Source organism: Mastomys coucha, unplaced genomic scaffold (genome assembly GCF_008632895.1).
Source record: "Mastomys coucha isolate ucsf_1 unplaced genomic scaffold, UCSF_Mcou_1 pScaffold13, whole genome shotgun sequence".
Taxonomy (NCBI): domain Eukaryota; kingdom Metazoa; phylum Chordata; class Mammalia; order Rodentia; family Muridae; genus Mastomys; species Mastomys coucha.
Genome location: NW_022196895.1, coordinates 325,608 through 339,783, shown reverse-complemented (window position 1 = coordinate 339,783; position 14,176 = coordinate 325,608). Strand labels below are relative to the sequence as shown.

Here is a 14,176-nt window from a genome sequence, read left to right as displayed (position 1 = left end):
GACCCTGTGCTCAGTTCAATGGATGGCTGTGAGCCTCTACATCTGTGTTAGTCAGGTACTGTCAGAGCTTGTCCTTCCTTCAGTCTCTGCTCCATAGTTAGTCTCTGGTTGTTCTGGCAGCATGTGTATAGTAGAGGATTGCAAAGTTGATCATCAATGGGAGGAGAGGCCCTTGGCCCTGTGAAGGTTCTGTGCCCCAGTGTAGAGGAATGCCAGGACCAATAAGTGGGAGAGGGTGGGGTGGCAAGCATGGGGAGGGGGGAGGCAACAGGGGTTTGTTCTTGTTGTGTTTGTTTGTTTGTTTGTTTTTTGGAGGGTAAACTGGGAAAGGAGAAATCATATGACATGTAAATAAAGAAAATATCTAAGAAAAAAAAAAGAAAGGTTACTATCAGCCTGGAGGTGGTGGCGCACGTCTTTAATCCCAGCACTTGGGAGGCAGAGGCAGGTGGATTTCTGAGTTTAAGGCCAGCCTGGTCTACAGAGTGAGTTCCAGGATAGCCAGGGCTACGCAGAAAAACCCTGTCTCTAACCCACCCCCCCAAAAAAGTTACTATCTCTGTGAGAAGACATCATGACCAAGGCAAGTCAAAACCGAGAGCGTTTAACTGAGGCATGCCATAAGGTCAATTTATTATCATCATGGTGGGGAACAGACAGGCAGAGAGTTGGGGGAGAGACCGGGCATGACATGGACTTTTGAAACTTCAAAGCCCACTCCCAGTGACACACCTCCTCCAAGGCCACACCTTCTAAACCTTTCCAAACAGTTCATCAACTGTGGACTAAGCATGTGGATACATGAACCTTTGCTGGCAGTTTTCACCCAAACCACCACAATGTTGATGATTCCCATTACTGCTAACTACACTGAATGACCTCCATGTTGGATTTTGAAAAGTCTACCTCCCTAAACATAGACAAATCCCTGGCTTTCAGTCTGTGTCATAGGTAACATGCCGATAGCACTCACCTCTTTATGATGTAATAGTCTCTGTTCAAGTTCTTGAAGTTGCTAGAACAAACACTGGACTAAAGAGCTCCTACTCTAGCCTTGGGCAGTCCATCTCTACAACTGGCTCATCAGCGCTGGAGAGATGAGGCTGGGGTAGCAATTACACACAGCATACTTCTCTTCTGCCAGGAAGAGGCCCACTAAAACAGAGGGCTATCTGGCAAACTATACAGAGATTTTCAGTCCTACTGAGAGCTGCCCTTTGACTACATAAGAAAATGAATAAACATAAGAAAGTTGGGTTATCATACGGGCCATTTGCTTTTAAAACGAGAGTCGCAATGTGTGTGTTGGAGTCAGAAATAATCTCTGTTCACTATACTTGCTCCTTATTACCAGAATGAGCTCAAGCAATGCCAACTTGAACTTAAGCATTTGGTGCAAAATATATTTGGTTGTTGTTCTTGATTGAATATTCCTGTGTACTCTATACTTCCTGAGGCCCTTGAACTAAAATAACATGGTATAATGAATCTAAAAGCCAGTAAACAGTAACAACAGCAGCAACAAAACCTACACTCTTCTCTTCCACCGCACAAGGCTGACTGGATCGACCAAAAGCACTTACATCCGAGTTAATCGCCCTGTAGACTAAGTGGGTTCTCCCCATTCTCAGTGCTAAGGGGGTCCTCTCCTGTGGAGCGCTGCTGCCGCGCCTTAAAGATGGCACCTGCCATTCTTCTGCTAAGGAGTAAACAAGTCCTTATTTGGCAAGAGGGTTGCACCTGCCAGTGGTCTGATCTTTCATCATGAGGCTATAGCCTATGCAGGTGCGGGACGTGGTATGGGCTCATGGGCAGTCCTACGAAGGGTATTTAAGCAGCACTCACGGACCATTCGGGGGCACACCCTTGATTCTCATGTAACTAACAGCTCCTGAGTAAACTGTTGCTGGAAGGAACTGGTGTGCTAGTCTTTCTTCCCTGCTGGTCAGGGTGATCGGTGCGGCACACTCTCCTTTTTCAGTGCCCACGTATCCAGTTAGGAAGCTGGCCTCGCCATCTTCCAGTGAGCAGCATGCAGCTTCTAAGTTCCAAGCATCACCAGTCTTGTCTGGGTACTTCCAAATCACCGTGAGGTGGATTAAGCAGCGGAGGAAAGATCTCAGTTTTCAACAATAAATTCAAATTCTACAGGCACGTGGGGATAAGAACTTAAAATGGCCACCAGGGTGAAGGTGATGCACGACTTTAATCCTAGCACTTGTGAGACTGAGGCGGGTTTGTCTCTAAGTTTGAGGCCAGAAAGAGTTCCAGGACAGCCAGGACTACACAGAGAAACCCTGTCTCAAACAGAACAAATAAACACCTTCTAATGCTCATGAAAACATACAACCAGAAAAAGGGTGAAGATGTGGGTACTTGACTTGACCAGAAAGCAATGATGGGATTTGGTAGATAAAGCAGGGTACACTGGGAAGTGAAGCTACATGGGTGGTGGCAGGGACAAGTGTGAAGGCATGGCAGACGGCACACAACAGTTACCAACAGAGCACACACCGTGTGCCATGAAGTGGACCATATGCCAAGATGTAGTGGTGTACCTCCTGGACCATACCTTATGGCAGAGGAAAGCCGACAAAAAAGAACTAAAGGTTCCAGATGGTGACAAGTGGTAAAGCAGGTAGAACTGAGAGGAGTCCTGAGCAAATGAAAATAAAGTACCCCTGGGCTGGTGGGATGGCTCAATGGCTAAAGGGACATCCACCCCTGAATCCTACATGATAGAAGGAGAGACCAGACTCACAGAGGTCTGACCTCCATGTATAAGCCATGACAAGCCAGGTATACATGTGTATACACACACACACACACACACACACACACACACACACACACACACAATTAAAGAAAATAGACTGTTCTTTGTAATAGTAGCCAGAAGAGGAGTTTCATTAGAACTGTGTCAGGAGGCTAGCAGGAGGCCAAAGAGTAGGTTAGATAGCCATAAGAAGAGTGTTCGGGGACATGTATAGTACATTCCAAGGCTCTGAGGGAAAACTGTCTAAAGGTGAGAGCATTCTCAACTGGGAACACTATTCCATGGAGAACAAAAGTTTTAGTCTTCTGGTGTGTGTGGCAGAGACACACATCTGTGGTGTTAGACCCTCCTGCCTCTGGCAACAATAAGATGGAATTGAAAAAAAAAAACACACAGAGACTGACAGTAAGGACAGAGAAATATCTAGACCCCAGCAAGCAGAGGGAGAAGAAAAGGACAGACCACTGTTGGTAAGTTGGTAAGTTGGTAACAATTGCAAGCACTTGGTTTTTCCTTGGAGTTCAGTTGGGAGGTGGGTGACTGCAAGGTTTCTGTCAGAGGAAGGAGGAGATGTAATTGGGATATTTAAAGAACCTCTCTGTCCACGGTATTGAGTGAAGAGTACTGTGAGGCCAGCAGGAGGGTATCACTACAGTGTGCATGAGAGACGAAGGCCGATGGTTGAGGACAGTTACGGTGAGAAGTGGTGAGTTACATATTTACAGTTCAGGTAGCTCTCTCTGCCTCTGCCTTGCATCCATCAACCAAACTAAGTGCAGAGCAGAACTGTTTTAAAAGTTTGCATTTATAGTGAACATGTATAGACTTTTTTCCCTATATCGACCTTTTAATGAGTTGTTTATTTTTTATTTTCTTTCACCATGTGTACGCACACCATGTGTGTGCACTGTCCCTGGAGGTCAGGAGAAGGCTCCTTACCACCTGGTACTGAAGTTATAGACAGTAAGCTTCCATGGGTGCTGGGAATCAAACCCAGGTTCTCTTTAAGAACAGTAAATGCTCTTACCTACTGAGCCATCTTTCCAGCACCATGTACAGACCCTTTTAATTGTCTTTGCTTTTAAACCTGTATAGACAGCATTTATGTTTCTTTAATATATAACCAATCTAGGGATGATTTGTGTACATGGGAGGGTATGCAAAAGTCCCATGCAAATCCTTTATCATTCTGTAGAAGATACCTGAGCATCTTTCTATTTTGCCATCTGCATAAATTCTGGATCCAATTCCTCATGTGGCACTGAAGAAAACTAACAGGATATGTGGTGTGTGAAAGAGTTGAGCATGATGCAAGTTCTGTCCAGAAAGGAAGACAAGCAATAAACAAGTAAATAAATAAATGACATGTAGGTTCTGGGTGGTAACAAGTGCTGTGGAAACTAGTAGAAATGTAATTGGAGGGCCTGGCTACATGGCTCAGCAGGTAAAAGCAGTTGTCACCAAGCCCAGTGACCCAAGTTCCGTCTCCGTAATCCACATGGTAGAGAGAGCAAGTTGCCCTCTGACCCCCATTGCACATGCCCCCCTCCTAAAGATATAAATTTTAAAACTTAGAAATGGGAGGGTAGAGAAGGGGCTAAGGAAGTGAAAAGGGGGGGAGGGTGTTAGGAGCTTGCGTTTAGTACAAACGGGAGGTGCCCATTGCATAACCAAATGCAGGTGCTGACTCAGATGCCGATTGTAGGAGGCTGGAGGCTGGGTTAGAGGGAGAGAGCTGGGCTAAAGATGTGACCGCTGGATGTCAGGCATGGAAACAATGTGAAAGGTCAGATAAAACAAGCCCAGAACAAAACCTACAACCATAGAGATGGCTCAGCGGTCAAGGTCTAAGGTTCCAGTTCTGGATAGGTATGCCCACAGTAGCAGCAAAGAGGCAGAAATAACCCCGTGTCTGCTGCCTCTGCTTCACTGCATTAGGTGTCCCCAGCCCCTTTCAGATACTGCATGGTGCTCAAGACACTGATTTCCAGAGGGTGCTATGACTCCCTTCCTCCCCAAGCTGGACTGTACCGATCGATGCCTAAGCAAAGAGCTCCTGCCCCTCACACTACTAAACAGTCAGTATTACAAAAGTATTCAGAGAAACCCATTTGAGTAACAGACAGCACCACCTGATAGGGGCCACGCCTATATGCGGGTAACTTCACCTGGTGTCGCCCCACCCCAACACTCTACTTACTACAAGTGGAACGAGAGCAGGAAGAATATTGGGTAGGACACAGGCCACCAGGCAGAGTGGCTCCTCTACTCTAATCCCATGCCAACTAGAAAGGGCTCTGAGGACGCTGTCATTTGACCCTCTGGTCCTCTGCCTCGGCACCTGGAGATCTGGGTACAGAGAGCCTCTGGGCTGTCCCTGTGTAGGCCAAGTCCAGGTTGTCATTGCGTCCTGCACAGTGGGTGGTGAGTTCAGTTCACCCTCTCCCAGCACCCACCATAAAAGTCTGGACTACGCACACACATTGTTTTGTTTATTTTACTCTGGTTTTAAGTATTCTTTGGCTGAGTCTTCCTTAGATTGGTCTTTAGGGTTGTCTAGTTAGGGTTTTATTGTTGTAATGAGACACCATGACCAAGGGAACTCTTATAAAGGAAAAGATTTCAATGGGGCTGCCTTATAGTTCTGGAAGTTTAGTCCGTTATCATCGTGACGGAAACATGGCAGTATGCAGGCAGACATGGTGCTGGAGGAGGAGCTGAGAGGTCTACATTTTAATTCATTGCCAGCAAAAGGAGACTGTGTGTCACACTAGGCATAGCCTAAGCAGCGGAGACCTCAAAGCCCACCCTCACAGTGACGTACTTCCTCCAAGGTCACATCTGCTCCAACAAGGCCACACCTCCTAATAGTGCCACTCCCTGTGGACCAAGGATTCAAACACGTGACTCTATGGGGACCAGGTCTACTCAAACCATTACAGTGGTTTGGTGGCTAATGAGTCACGTTTGAGTTTTTGTTTCTCACTGTGAGTCTACTCTTCTAAGAAGATTTAGACTTTTATGTGCTATCATGGCAGTAACAGTCTTGCTTCTGTCTCTAAACATGGCGTTTCTTTAAACAAAACTTGTAGGGCTGGCCTAGCAATACTGAATTCTCTTAGCTTATTTTAAAAGTCAGGGCTTAGCATTCTAAAGAATGGTCTGGCTGAGTGTGGTAATATGGGTCTTTGGCTCGGGGAAGCCATTGAAGGACCAACCAAAGAGAGACCCACCTATCCCCATGCATGTGTCTCCCTGCTCCTTTCCAAGCCTTTCCAAGTGTTGCTTGCTCATCATTTGCATATCCATTCACTGGTGTGCCTCAAAGTGTTTGCGGCGGACTTCCAGTCATATTTGAAAACTACAGCACACAACCTGTTAGGTTTCTTGCAGAAGGGGTCCTGAGTGTGGCACCAGGGACAAGGTACCTGTCACTGTGAGAGGTTTGAAACTAAAACGCATGAGAGCCTCCAGAATTCTATTCAGATAGCTCTTCACCCCTGGAGTCAGTCTGGGATGCCAGAGGTATGGATCGTTGTGTTTCCAGTCCCATCAATCCAGTTATGCATGACTTCAGCCTTCTCCCCGTGAGGCACGTACACTAGCTCCGTGCCTTTGCTCACACGGGGACTTCCTGGGGAGGCTATGGTGGAGAGTGCTCTGGATCATGAGCAAGCCGGGTGGCAAGTGGACTGGCAGGGAAGTAAGAGAGCAGAAAGACCTCAGAGCAGCTCTAACACCCACCCCATCCTTTCCCCTTTCTTGTCCTTGCAGAGCTCCACCTTTTCAATGAGTAAAGGCGAGACCTGAAAAGGTAGGTTGCCCAATTTGCAAAGCCAGCAGGCTGCAGAGTCAGTATACAAAACCCAAGGCTGACTTCAAAGCCCATGCACTTTGTTTCAGTGCTTAAGCTGGAACCTCGTGGGAACCTACTGGATAGCTGATTCTTATAATAAGCATTTAAATTTTATTGAATATCTTTAGAGCCATACAAATTTGGAGATTCAGCAAACTAAGAAGTGATCTTTTACAATTTTTCAACTACCAAGTGATTTTTAATATTTCTAAAGAATTTAGATTTAAAACTGGGCAATGGTGGTGCATGCCTTTAATCCCAGCACCTAGGATGTGGGATGCAGAGTCAGAAGCAAGAGGAGTTCTGTGAGTTCGAGGCCACCCTAGTCTACAGAGCAAGTTTCAGAACAACCAAGACTACACAAAAGGAACCCTGTCTCAAAAACAAAGCAAACAAACAAACAAACAAAAAAACCAAACAGACAGACAAACAAACAAACAAAGAATTTGGATTTAATTTTATCTTCATAAATGAGACAATAGTTAAAAATCCTGGCAACATGCTTCGTATTGCCTGAGAACTGTAGGTATTTGCATCCCTAGTAAGGCTATCACATCAGAAAGTAGACATCCTGTATACGCATTATTTATTTTGTACATGATAACAACTATCTTTAAAGGTGAATGCCACCAATGTAAACATTGTGTTGTCTCCACATATGTTGGAAATCTTCCAAAAGTGAAAAAATAGTTTAAAACTACTTTAGCATTATGAGCTTTATCCTGCCTTTAAGATTCATATTTCGAGCAGAGTGGCTTGGGTTCCTTCCGGTCTCTCTGGGCTGGTGTCCTGAGCAGACCTTGGGCGCAAGCTCTGCAGCCAGTCCCACAACACCCAGAGGAAGCTCCACTCCCAGGTGCTCTGACACTCTCGGGATCAGAGGTGAGGAGGACACATCTGTCCCAACACTGCAAGTAACTGGGACCAGCAAAACTGGGCACACAGGAACTCCGCCAGCACAGTGGCTTGGGTTTCTTCCAGTCTCTCTAGGCTGGTGTCCTGAGCAGACCTTGGGCGCAGGCTCCACAGCTAGTCCCACAACACCCAGAGGAAGCTGCTGCAATCCCAGGTGCTCTAACAAGCCCAGGGTCACAGGATCCCAGAATCACAGGATCCCAGAGACAGCTTGATTCTGAGGAGTTCTGACACAACCAGGATCAGAGGAAGGACAGGCTCCAGTCAGATTTAGCAAAAGCAGGTAGCACTAAAGATAACCAGATGGCAGGGCAAGGTGGGGGGTGGGGGTGGGAAGCATAAGAAAATAAACAACACAAACCAAGGTTACTTGGCATCATCAGAACCCAATTCTCCCACCATAGCAAGTCCTAGACACACCATCACACCACAAAAGCAAGATTCAGATATAAAAATCACTTCTCATGATAATGATACAGGACCCTAAGAAAGACATAAATAGCACCCTCAAAGAAATATAGGAGAACACAGGTAAACAGCTAGAAGCTCTTAAAGAGGAAACACAAAAATCCCTTAAAGAACTACAGGAAACACACAATCAAACAGGTGAAGGAAATGAGCAAAACCATCCAGAATCTAAAAATGGAAATAGAAACAATAAAGAAATCAGAAAGAGAGACAACCCTGGAGATACAAAACCTAGGAAAGAAATCAGGAGTCATAGATGCAAGCATCACCAACAGAATACAAGAGATAGAAGAAAGAATCTCAGGGGCAGAAGACACCTTAGAAAACATTGACCAGCAGTCAAAGAAAATGCAAAAAGCAAAAAGTTCCTAACCCAAAACATCCAGGAAATCCAGGACACAATGAGAAGACCAAACCTAAGGATAATAGGTATAGATGAGAGTGAAGACTCCCAAGGTAATGGGCCAGTAAAACCTAACCTAAAGAAAGAGATGCCCATGAACATACAAGAAGCCTACAGAACTCCAAATAGACTGACCAGAAAAGAAGTTCCTCTCCCCACATAATAATCAAAACACCAAATGCACTAAACAAAGAATTTTAAAAGCAGTAAGGGAAAAAAGGCCCAGGGACCACCGGGACTGTCTCCTCTCCAAACCCCCTCCGACTGGGATAGTGGCTCAAGACAGCCAGATGCCCAACCAGGTGGTGTGGAGGGAGCACAGACAACCTCCTGTGCCCGCCCACGCAGAGTATGGGAGCTCTGGCGGGACATGGGTTTTTCCACCTCCTTTATTATTTCCCTGCTGCCCCGCTGAAGACGCCAGACATGTTCTGTCACAGCAACAGAAAAGCAACTAATACAACAGAGAGAAAGGCAAACACTGAGTAGATATGAAGAGATGGGGTTCCAAGGAGTGAGGGAGATGAGGGGTATGAAGGAAAGAGGCGGGGCACCAAATGTCACAAGAAGGGGACATGGATAACTTGTAGGAAAACTCAGACAGTTATGAAGATGGCACTCCTTGATAGTCACACTGGTTAGAGGTTGTAACTCAGTGGTACAGCACCTGTTTAACATGCGTGGGGGCCTGCAGTGGACCCTTAGCACCCCACAAAAGCAAAGCAACTACCAGAATGCATCAGTAACGAAACCGGGAGAACAGATTGGAAAAATTAAGGAAGTGAGTCACTGTACACGGGTATGTCTCTTTAGATACAGGGAAAATCAGGAAACCTGTTCACTTTGGATGAATACCAAACACTCTTCCAGCCCTGGTGGCCAGGCCACCTGCTGCCTTGCTCTGTGACAGGCACACTGTTGGCATTGCCAAACCTGCCTTTCTGACAGGCCAGCTTTCTCCTCTACTTGTGTTTCACAGGCAGAAGAAGCCACTGTGCCATGTTTCTCCCTATTGAGAGGTCTCTAGAGACTGCCTCTGCAGGAATATTTACTGCTGCGGAGGCCACGCTGGAAGCTCTCTCCTCCCCACAGTGAGGGACCCCCATTTTGTGAGACTCCAGCTTTGTTCTCACAGCTGCTGGGATTGCTCTGGGACACATCCCTTTATTTAAAAGCAGAAGCCACAGGCTAGACTCTAGCCTGACTGTACATTCAGCCCCATCACCTGCTGGCAATGAATTTTTGAGTAACAGATATGTCCATCTGTGTTTCTAAGTCAGCCAGGTTTAGATATCCTTTGAAAATCAAAACACCAAACTTCAACTTGGAAACCATGCCACAAGGACTATCCCAAAAGAAAGAGCTTGAACCATTTCTGTCTCGAACCAGTCTCTGAGCTAGTGCTGGGAGCGAGGGGCAGCTTCCATTTTGTAAGCCAATGGGTAAATTTGAGCTGGCTATTTACCAGAAACTGCAACCGTCAGGATTTGAATCCTAAGGTGGATATGGGGTAGAGATTGGCTCTGAGAAAGCCTATTCAGGAGCACTGACACTGTGTGGCTTCTGGTTGGCACTGTGTGTGCGTGCTCACAAGTCACAGGAACACAGAGGAGCACATGAGTAAAGCAATATGACTAAAACTGTGTGCATTGGCTCAGGTGAGGCCGAGATTAGGGTTGGAGTTAAAATCATTTTTAAGGTGCTCTTCCCAAAGCTGAGGCAGTGTCTGTACCCAGACCTCCCTGGGAACAGTGAGCTGGTATACTCTAGTGTAAACGAGTCTAGTTGTGCATATGGGAAATGGGAAGGCAGCAGTCTTTTGGGAAAGCCCTGTGTGAAGAGGAGCAGTAAAGAGACCCCTGGGAAGTAACCTGTCTTCCTCTGACAATGCAGAACCCTGGCAAACAGGCAGCAAACAGCCTAGAGCCAGCCCGGCAGGCTCCATTGTCTGAGACCCTAGCCTAGAGAGCTCTACAACAAAGTTCTCTTGCTGTCTTTGGACTACTCGAGGCTCAGGACTCAGGAAAACCCACCTTGGGAGCCTTGGTGATTGTCTGGAGTCACTGGGTCCATACTGGCCTCCAACACCTCTGGTTAATTTCCCAGGAGACAAACTAGATACTATACCGCCCGGACTAGGACCACACAGGTCAGGTAACCATTCTGAAACCTCACCTCCCTAAATTTCTCTCTTATTGGGAGTGTCCAGGAAAATACAGAACGGCAATGAGCCGATCAGCACTTTGCAGCCTGTTCGAATCCACTACACTGATCTCTCCCTAGAGTGACAGCAAATCTGAGTCTAAACTGACCCTGGAGGAATCCTTCATAGGAACACATGTCAATGGGAACATGATGGGGAAGCTGATGGACCAGCTGTGGCCTTCCCTGCAGGCTGGGGACCCCTTCTTTGTCCCCGCCTTCCTGTACACATACCAAAAGTTTGCCACTACCAAACAGGTGCTTGACCTGCTGCTTGTGAGGTGAGCTCCTGCCTCCGAGCCTCCGAGGTCATCTTGGAGTCCTGTGGAGTGCTAGGCTTACGTATTGTCCAAGACTAATGTGGGGACCCTGCGAAATTAGCCCAGCAATGCCTCTCCCAATCCTGGTCCTGAAGAGTGGACTGTCATGAGCTGAGAGCCATGTGTGTGACTGTCCCCTGTACTATGCTGAAGCTCTCTGTTCTGGGCCCCGTTGTCTGAGGCCTCAAGCAAAGCAATCTTCCCATTTGTAAAAGAAGGTATGGAATCTATATGAGGGGTCCACAATAGAGCAGAGACCCCTGGAAGGAAATCTGAGGAACTCTGTGCCCCCTGCCATATCGGGATTGAATGTTTTGGTTCACCCGTTGCACAAACATATATGAAGCACTTATTAGATACAAGTTGACAATTCTCATGGGAGACAGAGCTCCCAGGCCCTTCGCACTTCTGTTTGTCTCCCATAGTTTTCCTGCCCTCCCCTAGATATCATAGCGGTAGGAGGCCAGGACTTTACAAGTGGCGTCCTTCCTGGTCTGTTGGGTTCCTCCCTCCTGCTGACATCAGAGCTGTCAGCTCGTGCTTGACATCAGAGCTGTCAGACAGAGACTGTCAGCTCATGCCTGCTGTGCCTAAAACAAAGGCCCCACTACACTGAAGTTCCGCCTTCGAGGATTCCAGAGGAAGGAACGCCTGGTGGCTGAGGAAGTTGTTGAATGAAAACAAACTGACCGCCTGAGGACATCTGCTGTTGACCTCCCCCCTCGGATCAGGCAGGGCCAGGCAGCCCGGCTTCCCCTTGACTCTGTTCAGACTCTTTCCTGACTACTCCTGCATTGTTTATGTTATGCAAATGTCATTGTAACCTAGAGATCCAGTTTCGCTTTCTTGTGTACTTATAAATGCTCAACTCCAAAAGTAAAGTGGCAAGCCTTGATTGGAACTCCTCAACTTGGCTTCACGTCCTTTTGTTCTCGAACTCTGTGTTTCAGGTCCCTTTCTCCCTTTGGCCGAGAGAGAACCGGTTCGTGAAACTGCGGGACCATTTCACGGTCTCCTATAGGGATGGATACTTTGTTCACATCTTGAAGAGAATGAGCAAGGAAGGAAGGAAGTGGGCTTCATGTTACAAGGGAAGGCTAAAGCCTCCAGAATAAGAACATTTGGGTACCAAGGTTAGAGGATGGGTCTCACACACCTTTTGATTTCTGCTAGAGTTCTCAAACCTGAGTCATTGCCTACAAAGGGAAGAGAACTACTGGGAATGAGGTTTTGGCAAATAAGGAATGGAAGAGAGTGTAGAGACTCGGATCTGGCCACTGTGAGGATCCATCCTCATCCCAGCCCATACCAGGCAGGTTTCCCAGCTGTCCTCCATCAGAGCCTGGGCATAAAGTATATAGCGCCCCCTGCTCAATTGAACCTCACATCTCTGCCCAGCATCTCCATGTGCATGTGGCCTGATCAGCTTCTGCATAGGAGTTCTCTGTGAGGACCCATGGGAGAGCTGAGCAAAGAGAGAGCAGGCCTCTGTTTCTCCTGTGCCCCAAGCACATCTGTACCTTCCTGGAAACATAGCTGGACGTGTTTCCTGAGGATCTTTGCCAGTCCTCAGATCTATCCACTCTGACCCAGCTGATGGTCTGCTTGCTTCTGAGCATGCTCAGATCTGGCAGTTGATGACCATATGCTCCTGACCGAGCTGAAGGACAAAGAAGCCGGTGATTCAGAGAGCAAGGAAGAGGCAGGCAGGGGCTTGAGACCCTCTGTGTCAGGAGGGTTCCCTACCTGGTGTCCTGCGGAAGCTTGAGAGGCTCCTGTTTGCAGGACCTGTCCCTCAACCCTGGCCTGGGCACATGACCTTTTGTAGGACACGGTCAAGATTCCCAGCAGACATGGACTCTTCTTTGGAAAAGTTGAGAGGAGGTCTCATCCTGGGGATCTTGTCTCTTGCACCCCCACCACCACTTCTCCTTCTCCACAAGCCTGCATCGGCTGTTTATCTGTCTCCATCATTAGATCTGGGGAGCCACACATCTGCAGATTTGAACTACCACCAGAATGTTCTGTGACACCTCAGCTGTTGGAGCCACCAGCAGTCCAGCCAGCACACCCGGTAGCAGCTGTGGAACTGTGTGTCACCACGCCCACTGACACTGCACTCTGCACAGCTCCCACCTTTGCTGCAGTGGGCGGGCTTTCCCAGGAAATGTCCCTGCCACCCTCTCTCCTCCTCTAGGGGCCCATCTAGTATCCACTCTGCAGACAGCTCCAGCTCTGTGGCCTTCCACCCATCAGAGGTCCTACACTCACTGCTGGCTTCACTTTCTCCTGGAAATTTCTGTTTCTAGCTTTCCAGATTATTTTTGATATTTGCTTTGTTATTTTAAGTATTGATTTTAATAAATCAATTTATTTTTGTATTGAATTATTTTGTATTAATTTATTTTTGTATTGAACAAATCCATCATGGGGTCTATTCACCAGGCTGTGCAGGGCCTAATAGTGTCATCATACAGACTGAAGCCCCAAGCAGACCATGTAAGTCCTCTGAGATTACATACCTGCTATTCCAGGGGGGAAAGTCCCTGGCTTCACAGAGACCATATGATTGCTGAAGGAGACCCAAGGAATCCAGACAGTGAAGGTGCGCTTCTGTGTCCTTAGGCTGTGTCCAAGTGCTCAGAGATACGGATTTCGTGGTAAAGCAGACAGGTTCTCCTGAGTTTCTGCTTTAGTCTCAGGCTCTTTATCGGATAAACTGGGTGGCTGTAACCCCACCCCCACCCAGGGTATGAAGACATGCAATTGCGTAAGGAGCTCCCTCCATCCATTGCTAGTGTGCAATGCATAATTTGAAGACAGGGAGTCTACATTCTGAGTAGCTTCACTCTGTTAACTGTGTTTGAACCATGGTCACTTTCTTAAAAGATTGCTCAGCCTGGGAGTGATGATGCCAAGGTGGAGGGAATCAAGTAATCAGTCTTCCTACAGAAATGGCAGAAGTCAGTCCGCCGCACTTACCATGTACACATGCCTTTATGTCACTTGGTCTTTTCTCCTTCCTGCTTTTAATATTCGTTATCCTGTGCATTTAGTGTTTTGATTATTATGTGACAGAAGGATTTTCTTGTCTGGTCCAATCTATTTGGTACTCTGTAGGCTTCTTGTATATTTATGGCCATCTCTTTCTTTAGGTTAGAGAAGTTAATTCTTCTATGATTTTGCTGAAAATGTTTTCTGTCTTTTTGAGTTTGGAACCTTCACTCTCTTCTATA

General features: G+C 47.0%; 1 long non-coding RNA gene across 1 annotated transcript in view; it reads left to right on the top strand.

Annotated features, from left to right (window-relative positions):
* LOC116086795 overlaps positions 1-13,018 on the top strand; it is a 32,067-nt gene extending 19,049 nt beyond the window's left edge. Inside the window, exons 2-3 of the long non-coding RNA XR_004117130.1 lie at positions 6,551-6,590; positions 12,918-13,018. This is a non-coding gene — a long non-coding RNA (uncharacterized LOC116086795). The remainder of the gene's footprint in view (positions 1-6,550; positions 6,591-12,917) is intronic.
* The last annotated feature ends 1,158 nt before the right edge of the window (positions 13,019-14,176 follow it).